Source organism: Drosophila mauritiana, unplaced genomic scaffold, assembly GCF_004382145.1.
Source record: "Drosophila mauritiana strain mau12 unplaced genomic scaffold, ASM438214v1 U_189, whole genome shotgun sequence".
Taxonomy (NCBI): domain Eukaryota; kingdom Metazoa; phylum Arthropoda; class Insecta; order Diptera; family Drosophilidae; genus Drosophila; species Drosophila mauritiana.
The window spans coordinates 1-14,022 of NW_022881321.1; the positions used below are offsets into that span (position 1 = coordinate 1).

A 14,022-nucleotide genomic window follows, 5' to 3' on the forward strand; every position below is an offset into this window, starting at 1 on the left:
TTTTACATCAAGCGCATAGTTAAGCAACTTTAACACAGCAGCAGCCACGTGCAGTGGTTGTTCTCCGACCAACTGTACCCAGCTCCCCCCCCCCTTCTACCTCACCCTACACATGGATTGGCAGGCCCCCCCGCGTGTCATCAAGCCAGGCAAATCTACGCCTGCAAGAAGGCCCTAAGAGCAAGGGAGCCCAGCACTAGCAGCGACTCCAGCACCTCGCATTCGGAGCCCGGTGAGGTCAAGCGCAAGCCTGCGCGCAAGCCCAAATGGAGGAACTTGACGTCACGCCCAGCACCAGCGCAGCTTCGCGTCGTAGGTTAGCAAACAACCAGTTTGCCATCCTCTCGAGCGATGAGGAAGACAATGACGACGACGACCAAGCCGCCTCAGACGAAGAACCTGTACCCGCTGCCAAAAACCCCGGACAAACCCAAGCCTACCCGAGGACTTTCAAGCCACCCCCGATATTCATCCCGGACGTGACCAACATTTCTGCTCTGATCAAGATGATTACGACTCTCGTGGGTCCCAGCAAAGACTTCACATACAAATCGGAACGCAACAACGTGCGTGTAATGATGCCTGACAAGGAGTCTTACTCCGAGCTTCGTAGGCACCTGGTTTCCCAGAACAAAAGGCATCGCACGTTCAACCCAAAGATGAGAGGGCATACAGAGTCGTAATCAAGGGATTACACCACACCGCCGATCGTGACGAGATTCAAGAGGAACTTGAAAGACTAGGGCATAAGGTCAGAGACCTGCATAATCCTATTGGTAGGAAAACCAAGGAGCCACTCGGGTTATTTTTCGCCAACATGGAACCCGCCAGTAACAACAAGGAGGTCTACCAAATCAGGAGACTGTGCAGGTCGGTCGTCACCATCGAGCCTCCCCGTAAATTCAACGACGTGCCTCAGTGCTTTAGATGCCAAGGGTTTGGACATACCCAGCGCTACTGCTTCCTCGAGCACCGATGCGTGAAATGTGGTGGCCAACACGACTCCAGGACTTGCACTAAGAAGGAGGATGAGAAGGCATGCTGCCTTCACTGCCAAGCTGACCACCCCGCTTCATACAGAGGATGCCCTGCCTACAAGAAGGCCAAGCACAGCAAGCCCTAAACCTAGACCGGCCACACCCACCAGCAAGCCCAGCACCATCCAGATCCCAAACATCTCCAACATGAGCTATCCACAGCAATCCGATCCCAACCAAAACCGCCAAACCCCACCAGAAGCTCCGCAATCCAATAACCTGGAACAAATCTTTGCCCGTTTTCAAGGAATGGTTGAAAGTATGATGGAGAAAATGTTCTCCCAAATGACGCAGCTTATTGCTTCCATCCTCAATGCCAAATCATGGAAATAAGCCTGAACATAGTCATTTGGAATGCTAACGGCCTGCAGAGGAGCAGAGCCGAGGTAGAATACCTTATAAAAACGGAAGCGATTGACATACTCCTTGTATCCGAAACCCATTTTTGTCCACGATCCCACTACAACATCAGCGGCTATGATGTTTTACTCGCCAACCATCCATCTGGCAGAGCGCGCGGAGGAGCAGCCATGCTCATCAGGAGTGGTATCCAGTACACGGAGCTACCTGCGTTCCAGGAGGAATGGGCCCAGTGTGCCCTGGCTCGAATCTCCAGCCTTCAGGGGGACATCACCATTGGAGCGGTCTACTTCCCCCCAGACACTCAGTCACCGAGACTCGCTTACAAGAGCTTTTCGAGTCCTTTGGTCCTCGCTTCATAGCAGCCGGTGACTTTAACGCCAAACACTCTTGGTGGGGGTCCCGCTCCATCAACCCCAAAGGCAGAACGCTCCACAAGTTCGTGCAGAGCAGAAGACTGAATTGCCACTCCACTGGTGAGCCAACCCACTGGCCTACTAACCCTGCCTTGTCTCCCGACCTCTTGGATTTTGCCATCTCCAAAGGCATAGGACAAGCCAGACTCTCATGCACCACATACAACAAGCTGCTATCCGACCACAGTGCAATAAGAATGCTCCTCAATATCCCAGTCCTAAAAAAGACCTGCCCAGAAGACTCACCGGGAAGCATACCGACTCCTCCAAATTTACCTTCTGGATGCTATCCTCCCTGGACCTGGATCCTCCTCTTTCCTCCCCAAGAGACATTGATGCGGCGATTATACACTCACTGAGGAAATGCACAATGCGGCTAAGTTCGCCAACCCTCCTCCTCCAACTACCCGAGAACACCTGAGCGAGATCTCCACCTTTGGTCTCCAGAGATTGCGGCCTTCGTGGCGGAGAAGAGGCGCCTCAGACGTATTTGGTTTCTCCTCGCGCAACCCAAGGGATAAAGCGGCACTCAACAGAGCCAGCAAGGAGCTTAAGGTCAAGCTTTGCACACTACGGCAGGACTCATTCAATCGATTCCTTGAAGAGCTGGAACCTGGTGACCCGCAACACAATCTGTGGCATGTCACGCGCCACATCAGGAGGCCTGCAAAAAAGGCGTCGCCAGTGCGCAAAGCGGATGGCTCTTGGTGCCGTTCCGATGACGAAAGAGCAGAAGCATTCGCAGATCACCTCCAGAACGCATTCACCCCATTCAACAGATGCACTGGTGAAGAGCGTGCTGCCACCACCAGGTTCCTTGAGAGTCCATCTCCACCCAGCTTGCCGATAGAGCCCGTCACCCCTGAAGAGGTTGCGCAGGAGATCGCCTCCCTAAAGGCCAGCAAATCCCCCGGACTGGATCGTATCGACGCCACTTCCCTCAAAATTATGCCTCCTCCTTGCTCCCAGATGTTGGCTAACATCTTCAACAGCTGCTTCTCACTAGGGTACTTCCCGAGATCATGGAAACGTGCAGAAGTCATCCTCATCCTTAAACCCGGAAAACCTGAAGCCAATCTTGCCTCATATAGACCGATTAGTTTGCTGGCAATACTCTCCAAAATACTCGAAAGAGTATTTCTGCGCAGAGTGTTGCCAGTACTGGACGAGGCTGGTTTGATCCCGGATCACCAGTTTGGATTCAGGCGATCTCATGGAACACCCGAACAATGCCACCGGCTCGTATCAAGAATCCTCGATGCATTCGAGAAGAAAAGATACTGTTCGGCCGTCTTCCTCGATGTCAAGCAGGCGTTTGACAGAGTGTGGCATTCCGGTCTCCTCCACAAACTCAAGTCCCACCTTCCCAGTTCCCACTACGCTCTACTCAAATCTTACACCGAAGGAAGAGAATTCCAAGTGCGTTGCGGATCCTCATCCAGCACGCCAAGGCCCATAAGAGCCGGAGTACCTCAAGGCAGCGTCCTTGGTCCCATCCTCTACACCCTCTTCACAGCAGACCTTCCTATAATACCCTCCCGTCACCTCACAATAGCCACCTATGCCGACGACACCGCGTTCCTCGCCACCGCTACTAATCCAGATGGAGCTTCAGCCATCATCCAGAGGCAACTGGATGCTTTGAATCCATGGCTAAAACGATGGAATATTGCGGTTAACGCCGAAAAATCCTCCCATACAACATTTTCCCTGCGCAGAGGAGAATGCCCTCCGGTCACTCTTGACGGCGACACGATCCCCACTACCAGCACCTCCAAATACCTAGGGCTTACACTGGATAGAAGGCTGACATGGGGCCCTCACATTGATAGGAAGCGTACCCAGGCCAACATACGCCTTAAGCAACTCCACTGGCTTGTTGGGAAAAGTTCCAAGCTGAGGGACAAAACGAAGCTGCTTGTCTACAAGACTATTCTCAAGCCAATATGGACTTATGGAATCCAGCTGTGGGGCACCACAAGTGCTTCAAACAGAAGAAAGATCCAGCAATTCCAGAACCGATGCTTGAGAATAGTCTCCAACGCCCATCCCTATCACGAGAATACTGCCATCCACGAGGAGCTCGGAATTCCCTGGGTGGAAGACGAGATCTACCGACTCAGTGAGAGATACGCCAGAAGACTGGAGAATCACCCCAACCACCTGGCCATCAATCTGTTAGACAACAGTCAATCCACAAGACGTCTGCAGAGAACGCACCCGCTTGACCTCACGCAACATTAATGTAAATTTGTAACCCCTACCCAAGTACATTTTAAGTACTCCCCGTATGTCAATGTTCCCCCACATAAAATTTAATTATTGTCCATTAGGACAGATTTTAAATAAATAAAACAGATACACAAAAAAAAAAAAAAAAAACTAAATTGATGACGAGGTATTTGGCAACGTGATAGAATTCTTTAAAGTCTTTATATCAAAATTATACGATAGGGACAATATCATATGCGTCACTAAATTGATGACGAGGTATTTGGCAACTTGATATAATTCTTTAAAGTCTTTATATCAAAAATTATATGATAGGGACAATATCATATGCGTCACTAAATTGATGACGAGGTGTTTGTTTGGCTACAGGAAAAATCATTTATTTATCGAATCATCAAGCAAAGGATAAGCTTCAGTGGATCGCAGTATGGCAGCTGCTCAACCACTTACAACACCTTGCCTGTTACAAAAGTCGTTTACAATTGATTCTAGGCTTTGTCATTGTATTAAATAATGCTTTTATATGTAACTAGCGCGGCATCAGGTGATCGAAGATCCTCCTAATTTACTATGTTACAAATTACATTGGCATCACATCCATTGTCGTTTATAAAATAAATTATAAACTTTAAATGGTTTAGAAGCCATACAATGCAAATTGCCCCTTATTTATCATTGCAGTCCAGCACGGATACGACCTTAGAGGCGTTCAGGCATAATCCAACGGACGTAGCGTCATACCACTGTTCGCTCGAACAAGTATTGTGCCATTGGTCCGTACCTGCGGTTCCTCTCGTACTACGCAGGAATGCTGTCGCAACAACGTTTTGTCATTAGTAGGGTAAAACTAACCTGTCTCACGACGGTCTAAACCCAGCTCACGTTCCCTTGCATGGGTGAACAATCCAACGCTTGGTGAATTTTGCTTCACAATGATAGGAAGAGCCGACATCGAAGGATCAAAAAGCGACGTCGCTATGAACGCTTGGCCGCCACAAGCCAGTTATCCCTATGGTAACTTTTCTGACACCTCTTGTTAAAAACTCTTTAAACCAAAAGGATCGATAGGCCGAGCTTTTGCTGTCCCTGTGTGTACTGAACACCGAGATCAAGTCAGCATTTGCCCTTTTGCTCTATGTGTGGTTTCTGTCCGCACTGAGCTGGCCTTGGGACACCTCCGTTATTATTTGAGAGATGTACCGCCCCAGTCAAACTCCCTACCTGGCAATGTCCTTGAATTGGATCATACCTGAGTAATTGGAGTTATACCAAATTTTCAAATCAAAAATACATAAATGCATCGTTTTATTAAAGAATTTGTTTGCGATTATATAACAAACTCGTGATACTTTGATCAAGAAGCTTGCATCAAAACCCAATACCATAAGATATAATAAATATATCCGTATAATGGCTAGGAAATGATACACGTTCCATTTAATCAAGTAAGTAAGGAAACAATAAGAGTAGTGGTATTTCATTGACGATACCAAACCGAGGTCTAATATCTCCCACTTATTCTACACCTCTTATGTCTCCTTACACTGCCAGATTAGAGTCAAGCTCAAAAGGGTCTTCTTTCCCCGCTAATTATTCCAAGCCCGTTCCCTTGGCTGTGGTTTCGCTAGATAGTAGATAGGGACAGTAGGAATCTCGTTAATCCATTCATGCGCGTCACTAATTAGATGACGAGGCATTTGGCTACCTTAAGAGAGTCATAGTTACTCCCGCCGTTGACCCGCGCTTACTTGAATTTCTTCACTTTGACATTCAGAGCACTGGGCAGAAATCACATTGTGTCAACACCCGCTAGGGCCATCACAATGCTTTGTTTTAATTAGACAGTCGGATTCCCCAAGTCCGTGCCAGTTCTGAATTGATTGTTAATTGATAATCGTTATAATTGATAAGAACTAATTGGTTTAACCCAAATAGTATTCTTAAAAATTTTAGCAAGAAAGTTCCACAATTGGCTACGTAACTAAACTATCCGGGGAACAAGTAACTAACATAAATGCTAGAAACTCTATTTACCCAGAACGAGCACATAAACCATGTTATTGTTTCCCAATCAAGCCCGACTATCTCAATCTTCAGAGCCAATCCTTATCCCGAAGTTACGGATCTAATTTGCCGACTTCCCTTACCTACATTATTCTATCGACTAGAGACTCTTCACCTTGGAGACCAGCTGCGGATATTGGTACGGCCTGTTGAGAAGTTTGCGTGTCCCCACCATAAATTTTCAAGGTCCGAGGAGAAAATATCGACACAACAGTATATGTCATGCTCTTCTAGCCCATCTACCATATCTCTCTGCGAAAGACTTCCATGGTAGTACGGCTATAAAACAGAAAAGAAAACTCTTCCGATATCTCTCGACGGCTTCTTTATGGTCGTTCCTGTTGCCAGGATGAGCACGAGGCCCATATTTAATAACAAACGGATACTCAACAGGTTACGGAATTGGAACCGTATTCCCTTTCGTTCAAAATTATTCAAGTGTATTATATTCGCTTTGTTTATATAGTTAGGCATTTTTGTTTTACTTGAAAATTTTCGGCTTTCGCCTTGAACTTAGGACCGACTAACTCGTGATCAACCACTGTTCACACGAAACCCTTCTCCACTTCAGTCCTCCAAGGTCTCATTCGATTATTTGCTACTACCACCAAGATCTGTACCAATGGCAGCTCCATGCAGGCTTACGCCAAACACTTCTACGCATACCATTGTACCTTCCTACTCACTAAAGTTTCAAAATTTATATCACAAGTAATATAAATCATCTACTTTAGCGGTAATGTATAGGTATACAACTTAAGCGCCATCCATTTTAAGGGCTAGTTGCTTCGGCAGGTGAGTTGTTACACACTCCTTAGCGGATTTCGACTTCCATGATCACCGTCCTGCTGTTTTAAGCAACCAACGCCTTTCATGGTATCTGCATGAGTTGTTAATTTGGGCACCGTAACATTACGTTTGGTTCATCCCACAGCGCCAGTTCTGCTTACCAAAAGTGGCCCACTGGGCACATTATATCATAACCTTGAACTTCATATCAAGAAAGTTAAGGTTCTTACCCATTTAAAGTTTGAGAATAGGTTAAGATCGTTTCGACCCTAAGGCCTCTAATCATTCGCTTTACCAGATAAGATTATTTTATATAATATTAAAATGCACCAGCTATCCTGAGGGAAACTTCGGAAGGAACCAGCTACTAGATGGTTCGATTGGTCTTTCGCCCCTATACTCAATTCTGACAATCGATTTGCACGTCAGAACTGTTTCGGTCTTCCATCAGGGTTTCCCCTGACTTCAACCTGATCAAGTATAGTTCACCATCTTTCGGGTCACAGCATATATGCTCAAGGTACGTTCCAGTTAGAGGCATAAATAATATAAATATACATTATACATAACTATATAGAACGCCCCGGGATTGTGTTAATTAGCTATAAATAGCTAAAAAACTAATCCCATTATTAGTCAAGTTAATTACGCTATTAGGTTTACATCCCAATAACTTGCACATATGTTAGACTCCTTGGTCCGTGTTTCAAGACGGGTCCCGAAGGTATCCTGAATCTTTCGCATTGTTAATCATACAAGAGCATATAATAAACACAAAAATCAATGATAATTATGCCATTATATAATTCCGAAAAATTAACGCTCTGTAATAATATAAATCTATCAGCACTTTATCAAATTAATAACATTTATTCTGTGTTAAAATGCAAGCAATTTAATTGGAATAAACTATAAGTTATATTTTATGATAAATTTGGGATATGCTAATAGATTACAATGTCCTTATATGGAAAAAATGCACATTATTCTTAATAATATTATTTAAATATTACAATTTTAATGATGAATTTTCCATAACGGATATTCAGGTTCATCGGGCTTAACCTCTAAGCAGTTTCACGTACTGTTTAACTCTCTATTCAGAGTTCTTTTCAACTTTCCCTCACGGTACTTGTTTACTATCGGTCTCATGGTTATATTTAGTTTTAGATGGAGTTTACCACCCACTTAGTGCTGCACTATCAAGCAACACGACTCTTTGGAAACATCATCTAGTAATCATTAACGTTATACGGGCCTGGCACCCTCTATGGGTAAATGGCCTCATTTAAGAAGGACTTAAATCATTAATTTCTCATACTAGAATATTGACGCTCCATACACTGCATCTCACATTTGCCATATAGACAAAGTGACTTAGTGCTGAACTGTTTTCTTTTCGCTCGCCGCTACTAAGAAAATCCTTGTTAGTTTCTTTTCCTCCCCTAATTAATATGCTTAAATTCAGGGGTAGTCCCATATGAGTTGAGGTTGTATATATAACTATTTTTTGCCATAAATTCTTTATATATAAATGATAAAACAATCAATTAAATTCGTTATAAATAGTTCCAATAGTTCTTGTAAGCAAAGTTATTTTTTATCCATTTAACGAACCAACGAAGAATAATAACAAAACCAAGATTTTTCTTTTTCCGAATCATTAATAAGAGACAATTCTAGATGAAAAATATTTCAATTTTTTATGCTAGACATTTCTCAGTATTATTTGATTGAAAAAGAAAATATTTCTCTTCGTTTTTCACATTCAAATGTGAGATAATGTTTTTCATTTCTTTTTTAATATTATGAATAAAATCATTATTTAATCCAATAATATACCATATGCTTATAAAAAATTTATAAACAACTTAATTAGCATAGTCTTACAACCCTCAACCATATGTAGTCCAAGCAGCACTATAAAATTAATTAAAGTACATAACAGCATGGACTGCGATATGCGTTCAAAATGTCGATGTTCATGTGTCCTGCAGTTCACACGATGACGCACAGTTTGCTGCGTTCTTCATCGACCCATGAGCCGAGTGATCCACCGCTTAGAGTTTTATAATTCATTTTTATATAATATCAATATTGTTTTTATTGAAAGAAATTAAAAATACACCATTTTACTGGCATATATCAATTCCTTCAATAAATTTATTTTTATACCTAAAAATAAATGTTGCGATATGTCTTAGTTTCATATAAGCATTATGTATCATAAAAATCTGGTTATGGTTTGCTATTTTGGGTGACACATACTGCAAAATTTATATAAAACATTAACCTGATGGATGACAGGTACAAACATTGTATATTTTAGGTTGTTGCATTAGCCAACGTATGCTCATAACATAGATGAACAATACATATTCGCAACGCGTGTATATTATGGTCCATATACACACACACTTATTTTGAATACCACATTCAAAATTATTTTAATTTTAATTCGACTTCTACTTTCAAATTTTGTTCAGTTTCTTCGATTTCCATTTTCGAGAATTTGTTTTTATAGGAAACGCCATTGTTGTAGTAGGTACTGCCACAAATACGCACAACAACATTAATAATGTTAAAGTCTTTTTATGAGGTTGCCAAGCCCCACATATAAAATAAAAGCCATCTTCATTTTATTTTGACTTTAACTTTTGATTCCGTGGAATCATTTTGTAATATTTTTATTTTGGTAAATTGTATTTATTTGTATTATAACAAATGTTTATTAACGATAAGGATATTATACAATAATGATCCTTCCGCAGGTTCACCTACGGAAACCTTGTTACGACTTTTACTTCCTCTAAATAATCAAGTTCGGTCAACTTTTGCGAAACAACCGTAACACGCAAGGCGTCACAGTGATCACGTCCGGAGACCTCACTAAATAATTCAATCGGTAGTAGCGACGGGCGGTGTGTACAAAGGGCAGGGACGTAATCAATGCGAGTTAATGACTCACACTTACTGGGAATTCCAAGTTCATGTGAACAGTTTCAGTTCACAATCCCAAGCATGAAAGTGGTTCAGCGGTTTACCCGGACCTCTCGGTCTAGGAAATACACGTTGATACTTTCATTGTAGCGCGCGTGCAGCCCAGGACATCTAAGGGCATCACAGACCTGTTATTGCTCAATCTCATTATTGCTAGACGCAATTTGTCCATTTAAGAAGCTAGTGTCCTTATAATGGGACAAACCAACAGGTACGGCTCCACTTACATAAACACATTCAAACACAATAAACATTTTACTGCCACCATGAATGAAGGCTACATAAGCTTCAGCACCATAATCCTGAAGATATCTATTTAATATATTTGAGTCTCGTTCGTTATCGGAATTAACCAGACAAATCACTCCACGAACTAAGAACGGCCATGCACCACCACCCATAGATTCGAGAAAGAGCTATCAATCTGTCTTACACACTTATGTTCGGACCTGGTAAGTTTTCCCGTGTTGAGTCAAATTAAGCCGCAGGCTCCACTCCTGGTGGTGCCCTTCCGTCAATTCCTTTAAGTTTCAGCTTTGCAACCATACTTCCCCCGGAGCCCAAAAGCTTTGGTTTCCCGGGAAGCGACTGAGAGAGCCATAAAAGTAGCTACACCCAATTGCTAGCTGGCATCGTTTATGGTTAGAACTAGGGCGGTATCTGATCGCCTTCGAACCTCTAACTTTCGTTCTTGATTAATGAAAACATCTTTGGCAAATGCTTTCGCTTAAGTTAGTCTTACGACGGTCCAAGAATTTCACCTCTCGCGTCGTAATACTAATGCCCCAAACTGCTTCTATTAATCATTACCTCTTGATCTGAAAACCAATGAAAGCAGAACAGAGGTCTTATTTCATTATCCCATGCACAGAATATTCAGGCATTTGAAGCCTGCTTTAAGCACTCTAATTTGTTCAAAGTAATAGTACCGGCCCACAATAACACTCGTTTAAGAGCACTAGTGCAGGTTTTTAAATAGGAGGAACATATGAAAAAATACAAGTATTTAATCACATATAAGAACTCCACCGGTAATACGCTTACATACATAAAGGTATAGTACTAACCACAATTGTAAGTTGTACTACCCGTATGAAGCACAAGTTCAACTACGAACGTTTTAACCGCAACAACTTTAATATACGCTATTGGAGCTGGAATTACCGCGGCTGCTGGCACCAGACTTGCCCTCCAATTGGTCCTTGTTAAAGGATTTAAAGTGTACTCATTCCAATTACAGGGCCTCGGATATGAGTCCTGTATTGTTATTTTTCGTCACTACCTCCCCGAGCTGGGAGTGGGTAATTTACGCGCCTGCTGCCTTCCTTAGATGTGGTAGCCGTTTCTCAGGCTCCCTCTCCGGAATCGAACCCTGATTCCCCGTTACCCGTTGCAACCATGGTAGTCCTAGATACTACCATCAAAAGTTGATAGGGCAGACATTTGAAAGATCTGTCGTCGGTACAAGACCATACGATCTGCATGTTATCTAGAGTTCAACCAATATAACGATCTTGCGATCGCTTGGTTTTAGCCTAATAAAAGCACATGTCCCATAAGGTTCATGTTTTAATTGCATGTATTAGCTCTAGAATTACCACAGTTATCCAAGTAACTGTTAACGATCTAAGGAACCATAACTGATATAATGAGCCTTTTGCGGTTTCACTTTTAATTCGTGTGTACTTAGACATGCATGGCTTAATCTTTGAGACAAGCATATAACTACTGGCAGGATCAACCAGAATAATGTTTTTCCTTCATATTCCATTCATATATTTTGAATCGAAATAAGCAATATAATAGATATATAGATATATAGATTTTTCACTTTATATAATTCCATGATTTTTATTATATTGAATAAAATTCAATATTTCGCCTTTGGGTAAAATTTTAAATATATAAGTAAAAAATCCATTCGATTACGGCCATTTTTATATAGCATTCGTAATCCATATTTTCATTTTTAATTTATACTTGTTTTACCAATATAACAAGAATTTCATCTAATTATTGTAATATATATATTTCTATAATTTTATCTTTTTATACATACATATTTCATTATAAAATATCATTTTATTTCCAACATACATAATTATTGTATCCACACATGTACAATTTTTGTTTAACCAATATAAATATTAAGTTAAATCATTTGCATTTTGAAGATAAATTTAAAATTTATCTCTTTTCATATATATCTCTGGTAATATATAACATAAAACCAAGCGCATATGATAATATTTCCACATTTAATATATAATTTTATATTTCTTTCATAAGAATCCATATTTGTATTATACCGTAACGATATAATAATCCAACTATACGGCAGGTAATAAATTAATATTTGCCTGCCTCCAAAAATTAACGATAATATATGGAAACGATTTGTTATTCTATATATAATAGAAACTTGACTTTTGTTTCAACGATATTATCTATAAAGCGTATATTCCTATTATCCGCGGAGCCAAGTCCCGTGTTCTATAGAACTGAGAAACAAATTTGTACGGATAATAATATACTTTATTGTATGTAACCAATATAAACATAATCCGAAATAAATATTTCGAATAATGCGGGAGGTCGGCAACCACTGCCTACCTATAGTAGTTTTTGAACCCGCTGTCCTCAAAGCGGGTATTTTCAATTCCGTTTGCCACCCAACATACGGGCTATTCTCTTATATATTAAGAGATTATAGGAACATTTCATTTTTTTTCCATTATTCATATATAATATGATTATTTTTTCCCTTATACATATAATAATTAATCATTTTCATATGTATATTATTTAATTTACTCATATTATTGCCAAAATCATATGAATACATAAGTTTTGAACAATATGAGAGGTCGGCAACCACTGCCTACCTATAGTAGTTTTTGAACCCTCTGTCGTAATTCCGGTCGTTTACACTACTATACCCTCTCACTATAATGGCTTTTCTCTATAATACTAAGAGAATGTGGGATATTTTCAGCATTTTTTCCCTTATACATATAATAATTAATCATTTTCATATGTATATTATTTAATTTACTCATATTATTGCCAAAATCATATGAATACATAAGTTTTGAACAATATGAGAGGTCGGCAACCACTGCCTACCTATAGTAGTTTTTGAACCCTCTGTCGTAATTCCGGTCGTTTACACTACTATACCCTCTCACTATAATGGCTTTTCTCTATAATACTAAGAGAATGTGGGATATTTTCAGCATTTTTTCCCTTATACATATAATAATTAATCATTTTCATATGTATATTATTTAATTTACTCATATTATTGCCAAAATCATATGAATACATAAGTTTTGAACAATATGAGAGGTCGGCAACCACTGCCTACCTATAGTAGTTTTTGAACCCTCTGTCGTAATTCCGGTCGTTTACACTACTATACCCTCTCACTATAATGGCTTTTCTCTATAATACTAAGAGAATGTGGGATATTTTCAGCATTTTTTCCCTTATACATATAATAATTAATCATTTTCATATGTATATTATTTAATTTACTCATATTATTGCCAAAATCATATGAATACATAAGTTTTGAACAATATGAGAGGTCGGCAACCACTGCCTACCTATAGTAGTTTTTGAACCCTCTGTCGTAATTCCGGTCGTTTACACTACTATACCCTCTCACTATAATGGCTTTTCTCTATTATACTAAGAGAATGTGGGATATTTTCAGCATTTTTTCCCTTATACATATAATAATTAATAATTTTCATATGTATATTATTTAATTTACTCATATAATTGCCAAAATCATATGAATACATAAGTTTTGAACAATATGAGAGGTCGGCAACCACTGCCTACCTATAGTAGTTTTTGAACCCTCTGTCGTAATTCCGGTCGTTTACACTACTATACCCTCTCACTATAATGGCTTTTCTCTATAATACTAAGAGAATGTGGGAATATTTCAGCATTTTTTCCCCTATACATATAATAATTAATAATTTTCATATGTATATTATTTAATTTACTCATATAATTGCCAAAATCATATGAATACATAAGTTTTGAACAATATGAGAGGTCGGCAACCACTGCCTACCTATAGTAGTTTTTGAACCCTCTGTCGTAATTCC

At 40.4% G+C, this 14,022-nt stretch overlaps 3 non-coding genes across 3 annotated transcripts; all 3 read right to left on the reverse strand.

Annotated features, from left to right (window-relative positions):
- Window positions 1–4,431: 4,431 nt before the first annotated feature.
- LOC117149288 lies at window positions 4,432–8,392 on the reverse strand. The gene has a single exon (XR_004460182.1). It is a non-coding gene; the product is annotated as a large subunit ribosomal RNA (ribosomal RNA).
- A 395-nt stretch (window positions 8,393–8,787) lies between these two features.
- LOC117149283 lies at window positions 8,788–8,966 on the reverse strand. The gene has a single exon (XR_004460178.1). It is a non-coding gene; the product is annotated as a 5.8S ribosomal RNA (ribosomal RNA).
- A 686-nt stretch (window positions 8,967–9,652) lies between these two features.
- On the reverse strand, window positions 9,653–11,646 carry LOC117149285. Its single transcript, XR_004460180.1, has one exon. It is a non-coding gene; the product is annotated as a small subunit ribosomal RNA (ribosomal RNA).
- Between the last annotated feature and the right edge of the window lie 2,376 nt (window positions 11,647–14,022).